Source organism: Ctenocephalides felis, unplaced genomic scaffold (genome assembly GCF_003426905.1).
Source record: "Ctenocephalides felis isolate EL2017-DRISC unplaced genomic scaffold, ASM342690v1 CF-g0.4_SCAFFOLD_01886, whole genome shotgun sequence".
Taxonomy (NCBI): Eukaryota; Metazoa; Arthropoda; class Insecta; order Siphonaptera; family Pulicidae; genus Ctenocephalides; species Ctenocephalides felis.
The window spans coordinates 154,916,892-154,934,335 of record NW_020538040.1 but is presented as its reverse complement, the minus strand read 5'-3'; positions in this window follow the sequence as shown (position 1 = coordinate 154,934,335).

The following is a 17,444-nucleotide window of genomic DNA, read 5'->3' as shown; positions in this document are numbered from 1 at the left end:
GCCCGCCCGTTTGATATATCGCCGCAAAGAATATAAAATATCTCATAATTTTGTTCATGCCTTCGTACACTCGAATCACGAACATTGATTGGAAATTGCGAAGAAGGGGCGCGTCTCTGGAATGGTTTAAGTAAATGGTATTAAATTCGATATCTTTGCGAATTGTAAAGATGCGTTAAATCAGAATAGAAAGTATTTATGATATGGGAAAAGATAGAATTGTTTGCGATATTTTTGAGAAAAATAAGTATGTTATGTATTGAATTCGTGCCAACATTTATATTAATAATATTTTAGCGATATTTAGGCTAGGGGGGTGCACTAAGATCCAATTCGACTTTTGGCAATTGTACTGAGAAAACTAAACTAACTATATCAAAACAAATAACACACTTTCAAACATTTTTTTAAGTCAAATTCTTTACTGATTTTAGCTTCAATAATAATAATAATATTTAGCTATTACTCACGATTAAAACATTAAACACAATTTAGTAAGCAACAAATTTTACCAAATTATTATTTCAATTGGAACTCTACTAATGATATCGGTATTTATTCTACTTTTCTTATTTCTTAGTTTATTATAACGCAGCAGATACCTATCTAAACTAATTGTCAACCCCTACGTGCTGTGTAATCCTATTTTCGCAGTAATTTTATACGTTTCCATAGTAAATTAAAGTAGTGCAACGTTTTTCTTTCGAAGGCTTTTCCAATCGCTGGCTGCTTTTTTTGGTCGTGGCCGACTGGCTCATCGTCAGCAGTAATTAGGCAACACCGTGTATGGGCGTAGCCACTACGCAAACATAGCTACACAATCGTAGACTCGATAGTAAATCCGATGTAATGTGCTGTGCTTTGAAATTCTCTTTATTGCCTACAATAGTAATTTTGTATGAGTCGAGGATAAAGGTAATAGAAAATATCTCTCCAACTCGTGATGATAGTTTCCAAATGATCTTAATTATTCTGAAATTGTTACTTTTTATTGTATTAATATACAGTGTTGAAACTTTGGGTTTATTTTAATCCTAAATCCCAACCTGCGTACTTTCTATATCTCCACACGCATATCTGACAAGCACTTTACATATACTGGAGACAGTCGGACGTGCATTATCATTTAGCGATTGTCTCGAAAAGGGATCGAAACCAGGAATCTAAATTAGCTTTCAGTACTATCATTAACTCTATATGTGCTGTAAGATTTCTGTCTTCGTATCCTGAATGACAAGAAGTGCACTACTATACCTATGACATTTGTAAGCTCTTTGTGTGAATTATGCAACCGCTATATTTGAAATCTGGATTTGGAATCACAGGGCCGTCGAGGGATAATGATGCGGAAAAAACTTAACCAGACTTTGTCATTATTTAAGCAATTTGGAATTTTGGCTATAAAATTGTGAATTTAGCTACCGAAATGTTCTGTAAACCAAAATGTTTCTTTGTTTATATTTGTTGCACCAATTGTTAAGTATTACAAAACATACTTTTATACGACGATATATTTTTGCTCAGTTTATCTTTGTTTTATTCGCAGCAAAATGGTCCAATTATTGCGACGCAAAGCGATAATTTCGATCGCCCTGCTGCTGGTATAAAGTCGGTTGTCATTTAATTTAGCTTTTCGTTTTTGTTGTTTTTCTGTGTCTGATAGTGTGCAAGAACGATTGGTTCCAACAATGAGTGCAGGTCGCGTCCCGTAGAAATTCTGCGCCGCGGACAATGCCGCGAACGTTCGGTTCTGATACCGACATTTATCTTCGTTCAACATCACCGCTTTGGAGTGGGTATCACCAGTGGCGCGTGACATTGCTATTGATCCTTTGATCGTATTATATATTGAGGATCACTTTTTGTAATTATTTTTTTCATACGATTTATGTCTGAATTCGGAACTGATCTACTGCTGGAAAGGGAGGGCTTTCTACACATAATAGACTCTCTGAAAAATTAATTGAAGTGCAAAAAGTTGATCATCAAATTTCAATATTTACAATAAATGTTCATATACAAATACTACTGCAGAAATACAAATTACTATTTAATTTATCAATCTATCAAGGCGGTAATATATACCCTGATCTGGTATTTTGTCAGAAATGTTTATCAGCAGGGTTGGAATAACTATTAATTTAATTTATCTCTTTTAAAATTGTTTTTTATCTTAATTTACTATTTTCTCATTGTTTATGACATTGTCAAAATGATGGTTTAGTTGGTCCTTCTTACTTTATCCTTATAAGCTTTTATATATGAAAAAGGTATTGAATCTCACTAAAAACCAAAAAAAAAAAAAAAAACTACCGACGAAACAAAATACTTTCGTTTTGAATGTTGGTATATGGCCGTTTATCCCCTGATAGAGACGTCGAAAGAAGTAAGCTAACAAATAAGCTGGTTACACATCTTTTGTCTTCTACTTTAGAATAGTATTGATAAAAAATTCTATACTTTACTTGCTTTTGAGATAATGACGATTGATCTTTTACCTCCGAATTCCAGTCCTGCTCCAACCTATCTACTGGATTTTTTCAGATGTATCTAATGTTTAATTTTTCGAAACGCCACTGTTGTCGCAGAGGTCTGTATAGTGGACTACTCTGTCCAGCCTCCGATCTGCGCACAATGAGCTGTTTGATCACACATGTACCTGACTCAAACACTCGCAAACGGTCACTCACACACGCGCTATCACATGTGCACATACGCTATATCCACTAAAAATGCATCGAGCTGACGGCTAGACCTCCCAAGACGAATCAGTGGAAGAGAGAAGATGGTCTCTTCGTATGTGTTTCAGTGCGTCCGTGAACATGCCGCACAGCAGACGCACACACGCCATTGTGTGTTAAAACCTGGTTCTTCCTGATAACCAATAACCGTCGTATCAACGGAGCCATCAGTCAGTGTTTAGAGTAGGTGCATAATTGCGATGCATTTCTTCCGTCCGACCGTCCTATGCCTTCATCTCGCACATGCACCTAATAATAGGCATCGCGTACACTTACTTACTCGCCGTCAAGCGACGTACTTTGAGGTAAAGAGACGTTTGCCTTTCTGAACGCGTAAAAGCGAGCGAGAGGAGTATGATAAAAAGGCGAATTGCGATGCTGCGCCATTTTTGTAATAACGTAATTACATAATGAGACACTGCGCACCGAGTCCACTCAAATGGAAAGAAAATGCATTGCGTGTGCCCTGCGTACATGGTCGGAACCAACTCCAATATTAATTTAGTGTTACTATGCTTTTGTTATTATCTTCTTATTGCGGATGTGTTTCACTTACGTAGATAGAATGGAAACGCAACGATTCGTTTAGAAAATTAAGTATCGGATTGAGTACAGAATTAATAAGGCAAGATGAGAATACTTGATTAAATTGAAATAAATATATTTAATTTATGCGATAACAATTTAATTATATTTAATCTGTTTTCTAATACGTAGATTTGAAGAATGATTGATCTATTAATTACTTTTAAACAAGCTTCATACGACTTTATTCCTTGTATGCATTCCATGACTCAAGCATTTTAGTTCTCCATATCATGATATTATTACATAAAGGTTACGAACATCTTACATCGCGATAATGTGACCATAACGTAAATGCTATCGTCTTTCTAAGGTCACATGAATATAAAGACGACCGACAATCCTTCGTTCTATAGGGATGACGCAACTACTCCCTGACGAACGTGCATTACTTATTGTGGAACTTGCAATTTTCTATACGAAACAACTTTTTTATATTACATCGGAATCCATACATTCAGAAAGAAATAGCATGCCATTACTATGGTGCTACTTCATAATAAAACAAATTATCTGGAGTACTTTTTATGAATTAGCTGCATTAACCCTTTTGCTACACATGCCGCCTATAGACATTTGTGTGACATCTAATTTTGCTTCAAAATTTATGACTCTGAGTTGAATTATTGTGAATTCTAATTTGTTGTAGCGGTTTTTAGTTCTTTAAAAGTGTAATTTTTAATTTTTAAATACAGTTTTATCTGTAATTATTGAAAAGCTAAAAATATTTTTTTAACTAATTTTTGAGCAGTTTATTGGCTCGTACAGTAGCATCACTCATGGGAAAACATTTCCGTGGCGAAAGGGTTAATTTTATTTACAAACATGCTGTTGAAACTTAAATTTCGGTTTATAGTTTTTCAATTACACGATCAATTCATACAAGATCGGCAAACATGTAAGGATTATCAATACTTCTTAATTATAAGTTAGCTAATTCGCTTAGCTTCGATGTAGTTCATATATCCCGCTTATATGTACTCATTGATTACTGCAATTACTGTAATTATTTAGACTTATATTGAAAATACACATCTCTCAGCCATCAACGCAAATTAAATTTACAATTTATTTTATATCATGATTGCAGATGATTCACTACATAATATAAAATTATTCACTGATACATTTATGCCACCAGTTTCTTTAGTAAAAATAGTCAAATTTCATTATATTTATTGATAAATGCATATTGAATATATTTTATAATTATAAATGATTTATATAGCCTGAGGATGTTGTTAAATATAAAAATAGGCGGCTTGTCATTTACATTTAAAATTATCTTTTATATTAATGATTATATTTTACGTTTTAATAGATTTGCTCTGACTATGGGTAGAATCTAAAATATTCTGACCCGCTTAATGCCATAGACATAATCTGAAAAACAATGCTATCGTATTGTATCGGACACGTACACTTCGACGCTCTATTCTCTATTCTATGCTCTATCGAACAAAGGATTCTCAATGGGTCTATTGGACGGATGTTCAATTAATCAATTAAATTTATTTTAACTATTATCAATAACAGGCAATTATATTATGTAAAAGAAAAGGGTAATCATAACGGATAAACGCAGAGTAAATAAGTACTTTGGACGCAGAGAATAAACTAATAACGGACAGAGGATGAATTTTATTTCTTATTACGTATGTGACATTGTTACGGATCGAAATTCTTTAATCGAAAAGGCTTAGCAAATACTTACAGGTGCAGTGACTAAATTAACAATTTGACTAACAACAAAACTGTATATTAATATTTTTCAATTAACATCGGTGTTCATTTGTAAACATAGATAGCAATATGTGTTCTAATATAATATAACATAGAGATAAAACAACTATTTGGGTTGCCATCGATAAAAACCGATGTAGTTAGTAAAGTCAAATCATCAAAACAGTAGGACCCTTTAATTTAATTGTCTTGCATCCGAAATCAAAGCTTATATAATTTCAATATGGTTGGAACTATTAAAAATATATGTTACACAGAATATCTAAATAAACATTTACGTGGTTTAACAGAGCAACATTTCAGTATCCATTTTGATTAAGATTTAAATGAAATATCTGATTGGGAAGCCCGGGCTTCATTGAACTAAAGCTGGCAGTGTTTATATACACCACCCATCTATGCAAATCAGTCGGGCATGTATGATATATGTGGCTGTTTACAAATGTGAGAATCGATATGATTATGCATTGCGATATTGAGTTTGGCCGTACTGTAATAGTGTAAACGTTGGCAAAGGTAGGACATCTATAATCTTATCAATAATAAGTTATTAAAATCAATTGATCTGATCTGAATCGTATTTTTCAAGTTTGCTTTGAAAAATATTAGTTGGATAAGAAATTAATTTTGATGCTCATCCATTTTATGCTACAACATTTAATAATATGGATGCATTCTTAATTTACAGCATAGTCGTCATATTGAATACCGCATTATACACTGACGAATAATGATCTAATAAGTCCATGTGTATATAAAAATTTGCAAAAACTTGTTCAATTATCTGACATAGTAATTTGCATCGGCTATCCCACTAAATTCGTCCAAGCACCTATTACATTATTATCAGTTTCATATAGGGAGTGATTAACATTGGGCCGAACCGCGAGCTGATGTTGACCATAGCTTATTTTGATAATGCGGTTTGCAACACCAACACTTCTATTATAACACGCCGCACTGTGTTCATCGAAATATGCGTGGTTATGTGTTATTAACTCTGTAATAACAGAATAATATTCAACGTTTGTAAATAAATATAATGCAAAATCGTACAAAAGCGTAAATTGTTTCATAGTTTTGTTATTGGTATCATAAATAATTATTTTTTTATTTGAGAAGATGATGATGACATTTTACCGGCAAATTGCTGGCATTTTTTATTATGTAGAAAAATTTGGTACAATGAATAAATAAGTAATTTTTATTTATTGGTATATAATATAGTTATTATTTACCAAGTGCTAGTCAGTTTTAATTCCATAAATTCTTTCAGTTCCTAGTTGAACCAATTTCAGTTTTAAAACACCTCGTTCATTACCGCAAAGCATCAATGTACGTACGTACACAATTGTACGTACTTCGAAATAATATTGTACAGAAACTTTAGCTCTTGGCTAGATCGCATATAAGGGTTATAATACGCTCAGGTAAATGCTAGGAGCTTTAATACCATCGAAAGCCAAGCGAACAGTGTGCGTCAGACTCCCAGGACATACGCTGCAGATTGCTACAGTCTGGCGGCTAGACCATTTCCAATTAACATCTGAATGGTCAATAAATTTATTACACAAAGCTTAGAAAATGATAATTTTGACAATTTGGTTATATCTATGCGTTCTTCTAGAATTGATTGTGCTATTAGTTACAAACAGTTCGCCTTTTATTGAGATACTACACTTTTGGTTAGAAGTTAAATATCAGCATAGTAAAAATTCGTTTTCAACCAGCTAACTGTGATTGACAAGTATACTTGTCATCAAAAAGTGCCAGGGTTTTGTATATTGACGAATATATTCGTCATGCGTACGAACTGTGACCATTTGCTATTTAAATTAGAATTTTTGAAAAGAAAAACAAAATATATTCTAAAATATCAAAATTGTGAGGCTATGACTATAAAATAAGTAGTTGTAAGGGGCATTTTCTCTTTAGACAAGATGGATAAACATCCAGAAATCTGGAAATAATATACCTAAATTATGAGAATGAATACTTAGTTATTTAAATTACTGTTTATTTTGAAAATAGTTTTCGCTTTTTATCAAAAACTATTCTTACGTTCTTTTATTTACATGTATATTTTTTCATTGAATTTTTTATTTTTAGTTTGATACGTCTGTAATATGTACCTTCTCATATTACCAAAGAATTAAAATATAGTAATGAATTTTTTCAATTTAGTAAAATAAACCCATATTTTACATCCGATATCTTACAAGTGCAGCTTACTATGTGATTGACGAATATACTCGTCATGAACTCGATTCTGGCGAGACAAAATTGTGCACACTATTGTACATGACACAGTTAACTGGTTAATTAAATATAATACTCGTAAACTAAGCTTTTGGTTAGATCTGATCACTGGCATGAAAGTTATTGGTTAACGATTATGGAACTAAAATTATCAATAAGGGCTGGACGTGAGAATATTAATAAAATATACTTAAGTTAATCAATTTATTTGATTATAAATCTAGACCACGGTTTATTATTCGATTGGCATGCCTGATATTGCACCTATGCTTCGAACTTGCGGCGGTGTTGTGTCCGTGCATGCATATTGTATGGTCGTACCTACTCCACCCGATGTTAAGCTCAGCCAGCGTCTACAATCACGATGTAATTGCATAGGCTGTGCGTGTACACAGAATTACAATGAAATTATATAGGCGGTTAAATGACTTAATTCGCGTGTACCCACGATGATCAGGACCAATCAGAATGATGCATTGTAGAAATCGCATCATCGGCTATGTAAGCGCCCGCAAACTTGCAACCGACGCGGATGTGCGTTTACATGCGATGAACACCGGCAAAGTCCCTGATATGTAATTGCTAGGAATCGTTAGCACAAATGCTTACGCCGGCTGATACTTAATAAAAAAAACATACTATGGTAGCAATTATCAATGAAAAATTATAACTGAGACAAGAATGCAGCAGAAGATTAGTAATGTCGTTGTATAAAATCACATTTATTAATGCTGTGTTTTGTATGAACTATAGTTTCAATTTACGTTGTAGCTTATATAATTATGTGAGATTTAAGATAAAGTGGAAGCTCGACTTTGAGATGAAAAATTTTGTTTACCAAAATGCTGCCAAGTATCACAATGATATTTAAATGCCGTATATCACACTTAAAATTTCAGACAATATGCACACAATGCACCGAAACCTTTCTCTGACGCGCAAAGCGCACTCTCATATCGCGGGGTGCTGAGCAAGAGCAGGTATTGCTGCATAATGCATATATACCTTCATGTAGTTTGTTGCGAATACTTAATATTTATTACATTTGTAAAAGAATCGTAACAAGATTGAAATAAACGAACATATATATTCTCCGAGAAAAATAAAAAGATCGCGCAAAAGCAGCGGAGTCCCCAGTCGGCGAACAAACCTCTTCATATTAAGAAAGTCTGGCGAGCACGGTGCGCACTTGTGCAGTGGAATTTAAAACGTACAAAGTGACGTGATGCCGTTGATTTATGCGATTGCATAGCGCATATATATGAGTTTTGAATCTGAACTTTACAGCATACGTATCCCCTTGAACATTTGAATCGAGTGGAGTTTTAAAGTAGAAAGGTATGAACAATAGAACTAACCCGATCTATAATTTATTACTAAGCGACTAAACGCGAATTATCCTTTCAAATGCACGCACAACATACGTACATGCGTGTGGTTAAATTCTCTAAACACATCTTTCAATTTTAGTATCATATCAATTTATATAACTGTAGATTCACTCTACGTTTTGAGATGAAATACATATTTTATATCATGCTCTGAGTCCAATTCTCCAATAAAATAGAAATGTTATGGTAATGCAATAAAAAATCTGACAACAAAGAGTTCAAATTTATGCAAATTCCATTGTATATTATTGGATTACAATATACACGAGATTAGATAGCACGATAAGTGGCTATTTACAGTCACGTGCGCGATCTCAGCTGAAAATGCGGGTCCTTCTTCGTATGAGTTGGTAGTAACGAATTGTCAAAAGGCTATGTATTTGCTGGGGAATCACGCTTTTTACACATGGAAACTAACTTCCAGTATGTGCTATCAAAATGACATCTAAAACTTGCACTTATGATCAATTTGTTTGTGCGTTTTGTAGATTAGGTTTTGTTTGTAAAACGCCTCAACGCGCAGCAAAGACATAGATTTTTTACAATTCGTTATTACCAACTAATACGAATATTAGACCCGTAACATAGCAATACTATAACATTTCTATTTTATCAAAGAATTGGTCGCTCTATCTGTATATCGAAATGCTCGTGATTTATTTTGAGCAAAATTTATATTTCTATTGGTAAACACATGTGAACTTCCTGCGCATAAAGAAAATCGCGGTCTTAGGTCCTTTATGTGTGACATATTTATAACATAGAAGGTTTTAAATAAACAGCCGCAAGAACAGTGTAACACGAGGCGCGGGTAATTTTTCTTAATTAGGAAATGTGACACGTAATGAGTTCCAAATATGACACTTCGCTGGCAGTTGTTTGAAATTAATTATTGTAGCAAAGCGGGGTTATCATAATTGTTTTCTTTGTCTTACATTACAAATAATTATGATATATTTTGTGTTTTATTATATACATATAAAAAAGTTCCTAAATTTCAGTCCTGTATGGTAGGTTGAAGCACTCAATTGTGTGTGTTGATATAGACTAGTCCAGTGCTGTTGCTACAATATTGAAAATGAAATTAATCATTTTTGATATTCAATCAAACAAGAGAAAAAAACTCAGTCGTTTTAAAATTGCAAATTAAATCATTCATTCATTCAATTCAAAACACAATATGCGTAACACGGCTTATCTGCAATCTATAAACATGCATATAAAATGCATCGTAATATTTATTATTCGTGTATCATTTCGTTCGTAGTGAACAAGTTTGGTTTATCTTATAATTCTGATTATTTGCACTATATGTTTGTACGTTTATTTTGTTATACGTGCCTTATTGTTAGCGCCTCCGAAACGACAAATTGATTCGGCTTATTATTACAAATGTTTAATTAGAACTTTCATCATTATGCCAGATTTATAATTAACCCAATATATCACTGTCTGCATTTACAGTGCGCAATTATATAAAGGAGCAGTAAATACATTACGAGCAGTGTCGTAGTGAGTAACGATGGCGAATGCAATTTAAAAGATCTTTTGTTTTATTTTGCTTGACTCGAGCTTAATGGGGTCTATTCTTATTATCAGATTTTCAGCTGAGATCGCGCACGTGACTGTAAATAGCCACGTATCGTGCTATCTAATCTCATGTATATTGTAATCAAATAATATACAATGGAATTTGCATAAATTTGAACTCTTCGTTGTCAGATTTTTATTGCCATTAATTAATACAATATTTTATCCTGTCAAAGGTCCACAACCAGAAAAATAAATGTTTGAGCATGTGATATATTTGAAATAACTGCAATCTATGTACGTATTTTACAATACTGCAAAACATGGCGTAGTTTAATTTGTCGGATTGAGCGATTTCACGGTTAGCAGAGCAAACGCCTACGGCATATGAGGCGAGCACAGCCAAACTATCCGGGCGCATTGTTGTAATGCATTAATGTTCTAATTTTCCTCATCGCAGTACATTAAATAAGCGACCGTGTCCTGCCGGATCGTCCGCCGCAAGGGATTCGCCTTCAACCCTTTTCTTTGGCAGACGGCATCGCGCCGGCAGCATCGCGACACGACGTACGGCGCGACTGTACGAACGCGCTTTAAATCTTAGAAGGGATTTTAATTGCAAACAATTAATTTAGAAGCGCGTTACATTCGCGCGAAAACAATAATGAATCGGCATAGTTCGTAAAACATGGTCGGGCATAGGCGCGGCGTGCTCCAGAATTCGTTACTGGGGGACAAAGCCACCGCCACCGCCACCGCCATCGCGTGGAACAGATGGGGTATCAAGGGGAAAGCATGATTTATTGCTTCCCGTAATTCACCGAATACCCACGCGAACTAAGTAAACGATATGCCACCGTCTTGCGAGAACCAAGTGACTTATTGTCACGTGCGCACAAAGGATGAAAAACAAATCGACGCACAGGGCGTTTATCGCGTCGCAAACAAATAAATACAAAAGGTAAACCACTTGATACATCCGCATGCCAACAAAAAAATTAAGCATCACTTTATCAGCTATATAATGTCTTCTGTAGTATAAATTTTTATCATAAATCAACGTGAACTGCAATTAATATCATGATACAAATAAAAGATATAGTGTCTCTTGTAACACAATTTACATGTGCCCGCATTTTGTAAACTATGCATTCACGCAATCTTCTTCACTTGAATCTGTATTTAATTCTTGTATGTTACAACTAGCCCCAAGGTTTTGTTTAAACTAACCCCAAGGGTATTTTTTTACACTTATCAAGATAACTATTTGAACAATTTATCAATTACAAATATTGTTAACATTATCAAAGATTGATAAATTTGAAACAAAATAAGATATATAAAATTAGTCGATAGTAATAACGCAAACCAAAATATTATGGTACATCAATTTTATATTACCTGCCAAAAATGATGCACCTGCACAATTTTGTTTACTTCATGGTCCTGTAGCTATAACAATATTATGCAGGATGGTTTACATGTCTAATCGAGACAAACAAATATTTTAATTTTGTTTAAGATTCTATGGAAAAACGCCAGTTACTAACCCCGTTACGTTAAGTCTCTAGCTCTCCTAGATATATAAAAAAATTATATTCAGAAAAATATATATTATATTTTCGATTACAATTTTCTTCTCGTAGCTGAAGAATGTGCTCTAACTTATAATCGTTAAAACATATTTATTTGTGTAGTAATTATATATTATTTATTTTTACCTTGCTACGTTTTTCTTTCAAAATTAAATTACGCTAAGCATGTCTCCTTGAACTGATGCTGGTGATTGTCGACATTAAACCTGTTTAAGACATGTCTTATGTTTTCAACATGGTGGGGAATTTTTTAATTGCGGCAATTAAACCAGTTAATTATTAGTATTTTTATAATATTTAATTTATGCACTAGATTGTAGGAATAATGTATAACAATTTGCGATGATAACCACTAAGGCATGATTTTCTTTAATTTCCTGGTTGGATGGAAGTGTCGTATGAGTGCCTTCGCTTCTAGGCTACGTATATGTAACGCGGTTTTTTATGTTTATGCATTTTTGTAGAAAAGTTGTTTTGCTAATTTAATTTTATCAATGCTGGTAAAAACAATAGAAAAGGGAAGCAAATTTCTTGTCGCCGCATGTTTCCTTTCAATCGTAGCATCATTGATTGTGGCGCGTTAAATCTATCGTATTTTCCGCATATTTGACTAGAAATTGGTAAATCGAAATAGCGAACAACAAACAGTCTGCCGTAGTTCGGCTCCATCTCTCCATCTCCATACTCCATTACACGAAATCCCCAAAGCGCAGGATACTATTTTAAAAATTCTACGAAGATCGCTGCGTATAAATCTTGCTACTGTCTCATATACAGAACTGAGAGGGAATCGGCGTGCACACTACAGAACGAGCATGACTAGGATGGCTATAGATGACAAACAGTTCCTCGTGGGATCCCAAGGGGCTTTGCTTCGATTCCCATTTTTCCTTTACTAATACATCGCGAACAGTTACACATGTGTAGGTATATCAAGCACAACATACACACACCATACCTATTTTGTGACATGCTGGATTTGTACAAGTTCGATGTTCGAAGATATATAGATTCATACATATATTCTGATTATATATATATATATATATATATATATATATATATATTTGAATGTATGTATGTATGTATATTTTATTGGATTCCGCCCTCTATTCGGGCCGGGCCTGTCGCGGAATTGCTGAGCTGGCAAATTGACAAACTGGTAAACTTATTAACTTAACCAATATCTTTCCCTCATTCTCCGCATTACTATACATTATTTCTTTCAGCAACTATTTATATATTGATGAACATTCGGAAAAACATTAATAATTCAGCCATAATTTTCTTAAGTCACAATATTTTTACTTTCTGATGATTTGAGGTAATATCTGCTACCGACAAATGAATCAAAGATTTAATTTTGTGTACGTTGCATCATGTTTAATAACCCATAAAATCCGCTAATCCTACCACATTTATTAGCACGAGAGTCCAGAATAACAGGTTTAGGCTACTTTATCGAAGTTTAAAAGGTCGCCGTAATGATTATTGATCATCAAATGGGCAGTAAACTTTGGGCTACTGTTTAACCGCGTGTCAGGCAAAATCTAACATCGAAGACCCACATAACACCCTTCTGTCAATAAATTTATGACTTTATGCAGAAACACTATCGTAATTCTCGCGATTAAGAAGAGGACTGCGCGAATAGACATCGCCATTACCATATTTCATAAGCGCTGTAATCTTGCGAATGTTTGAGCAGCCACTGGAGCCATTAAATTTTGTATTACATAAAACAAACAATGACTGATAATGTTTGGAAAACTAAACACAATTGCAATTGTCAGGGATGTATTGGTCGATCTTTTAAAATTAACAGGTTTTTTATTAGACTTGTGGTTATCAATTTTGCGAGAGCATATAAATCAGTAAAGTACACTTCTTGAAAAATGCACGCAGCACTCAATGTAATCTTGATTTAGATGATTAAAAAAAATCCATGCAGTTCTGATTATAATAGATGACATCATATAATATAATATTATATACGTCTTACATATACTTGTTAGGTATATTTTTAACTATTTGTTTTTGCATATTTTTGCATCTACTTCTAAATTTGAACAAAACAACGAAATATTCATTGAACACATCATATTTCCTTTTCCTGAAAATTTTCTCAACTAGATTTTATATATTATTATCTCATGAATCCAATTCCTGGTATATGAAGCAAAAAGAACCCTATTTCAATTCATCCGCGTTGTCTTGTATCCCGTTTCAGTTGTCTGTAAAAAATTGCTACAGCATTGGAATTGGAACATATGCACTACGCATGTTTGTTGATTGTGTAAGTGTAAGTTTTCAATAGTAAATCCCCTTCGAGAACTTTCTAGCTGAGTTATGCGTGTTCTAGAGCTAAATATCTTCGAATTTTGACACATGACACGAATATATCATATGTGAAGCTGACACTACAAGAAAACGTGGCTAATCAAGAAATAGATTACACTGTCATTAATCATGTAGACTTGAATTTTAATAGAGGAATACCAGAATGGATTATACTTATATTCTTTATTGTAGAAACTAGGAAAAGAATTTTATTTGAATTGTGATATTTTGATGAATATTGCAGATATGAATTTAGATGAACTATCGTCAGAGCGGTATGATAAATTATGTGTATTATTATATGAGAAGTTGGTAACCAGTGCGGGCCAAATATACCTGGTTGCCAATAAACCGTGTCGAAAAATTGGCTATTTTTTAAACTGTTTTCATATTATCTCCTATTAATTTGCACACTTCTTACCATTTATCTTTACATTATTTTACTTGACTTTTCCATTATGTAAATAAGTCCCATAGTCCACTCTGTGTATTCGTAAATCGTAAAACAACTTTAAAGTAAGAGCTGATTTTTTGCTGTCATTTAATGAGAGATATAAATATTATTACAATATTACAGTCTAGCAACAATATTTAGTGAATAATTCATCATATCTCATTATTTCTTGAGTATTTTATAAAATTAATTTATTTTATATCACAGTACATTTTTTATGTATAACTTATTGATATAATTACGACGTGGTAGACATGATTAATTAGTTGGTTTAAGATTACTGCATCCAATTCAATTTTGTGTTATGTTTTTTTATTTTATTTTGTGGAATGATCACCAATCCCATTACGTTCTTGTTGTCATCTTCTCTATTATAAGAAAGGTCATGTTTTTTCATCAACTTCTTCCAGCTATTTTCGTTTCGTTAAACTTGCGAGTTCGGATGACTGACGATTCTGTGGCGTTCAATTCGTTTGTTCAACGTCGTACGATTCGAGGACATAAAGTATACAGACGACATGGTTCCTTTCTTTGGAAGTTTCTCTCTCTCTCGTTTCCGACATTTTGTTTTCATTAGTGATAATTATGTTGCGACCGGAGATATTGTTGATTTATTTCGTCATTATTTAGTTTCTTCCTTCCTTCGCGCGACGCGCCGGGACGAATTCGTGCCACCGAAACGTTCTCGTCTCGGCGAGCTCTCTAATAAGTGTCGGCCGAGTCAGGTACTACGTGCTTCCTTCACAACCCGCTGGCTTAAGACGAATGTTCAGCGTTGGATTGCTCTAGATTCCTTAAGGAATGGGTTAAAATGTTCTATAATATATCATTGATGTTTGACATTTTATAAGGGTTACGTACACAACACGAAAATAAATCTTATCTTATACATCTTATAAGTGTTATTGCCTGTTCCTAAATCTCTACATTTAGCTCTATTTTTACAGAAACATTGTTTTTTTATTACTTCTGCTAGCAATTTATTTTATTTAATTGCCCATTTGTATTATAATTGAAATATTTTATCTGGAAAATATTTATTGCTAAAAAATTTCAAGTAATATATTATTTTCTTATTTAGGCCATTGAAATTTCTTGCAGTTTTCAATAATTTACAAGTCATTTGAAGATAAAAACTTATATATAATGTATCAATGTATTGCATTTTCACGTAAATTGACTCAAATTTATATTTTGAATTATATTATGGTTTGTGGTGAACATAAATTTTATAAGATCGATTTTATAAGATTGACTCAAATTTATATTTTGAATTATATTATGGTTTATGGTGAACATAAATTTTATAAGATCGTCACAAAGAAGAATTTACAAATTGTAGATTACTCTATTTAAAAAACTCATTATTTATTGCTTACTACATTACGTCGTAGGTCACATTTTTGGAGAAATACGTTAAATGTTAAATACTTCGTAAATATGTATATTGCTCAATTGAATTTTTGAGGTTTATTTAATTTTTCTTCTGATCTAATTATTTATGCATAAACGTTTCGATTGCAATTTTGACATTGTTTTTAAATTTTACATTCAAGATAGTTGTATCTCTATGTACTCCTACGATTTTGTTCGCTGACCGGGTAAGCAACGTTGCGCTTCTTCTTATGGTCTTTTAAAATACTCCGCGAACGACCGCGAAGAATTTATGTTCCGGAATGGACTTGTAACATTTCTTTATGGCTTGGTCGATGTGACATAAGGGAAAACATTCTCTCTATGATTTATATCGGATACTGTATAATACTTCGGGCTTATATATATATATATATATATATATATATATATATATATTGTTTTGTTTTGTTAACACAAATCTTGTGTAATAACACTCAAGATGTATTAATATAATTACCTAATCCATACACATTACTTTATACAATCGATTACCACATATGAGTAGCTTTTGTCTGTTTCACACGCCAAGGATAAGAAAAGCAAGCAATATAACCAATTGTTTTCTTATCAATCTTTTTCAGCTTCTTACCGCATCCCTCTATTAACGTTTTCAAAATGGTGGTTATTTTCATCATGGCTGATGCGATGCAATACATCACGTTCTTTATCGCCTTCGTGTCAACAGAAAGGATCTCAATATGATTCAATAACACGAGAACTGTATCGCTGAGATAACAGATAACTGACAAAAATAAAGGAAAACAATAATAAAGTAATGTGTTCGCCGGCGTATCAGTACCTAAAGTTCATATTGTTTATTTGTAAGGTATAAACGAGAATGTTTACCATTTATGGTTTGTGTTTGACTACGTGATATTACATAAAAAATTCATGGCAGGGGTAATATGTTGATACTTCTTCACATTTATTAAAGGCGCTTGTTTTTTATTACCGATTTATTTTGGTAATGATATGCAATATACGCAATATTATAAACATCATTTTTTATGATTTTCATATGGGTTTGATTTTGCTTGGATCCACCAGCCTGATGTCAAGCAGTAGGGAAATCGGTTTTCACTTGAAAATACAAATAGGAATGTTTCCTAATGTTAGCTATGCCTAGATTGCGATGCTGTATTGTATGAATGACAGTATGGATCTATATATGATTGCTATGGATAGATGAAAATAACCAAAGAGTTATTTATGTATGAGGAAAAGTATTGAATATAGAGACGAATAATGTAATAGAGAGTGTAATTGAAGACAATACATTAGTAAAAAAATAAAGTGTATTTATAAGGACAAACAGAGTTAACACAGAGTGAAAATAGCATTGCTGGTTATATGTAAGTAATTCATAACAATAGCTTATAGTATTTTTAAG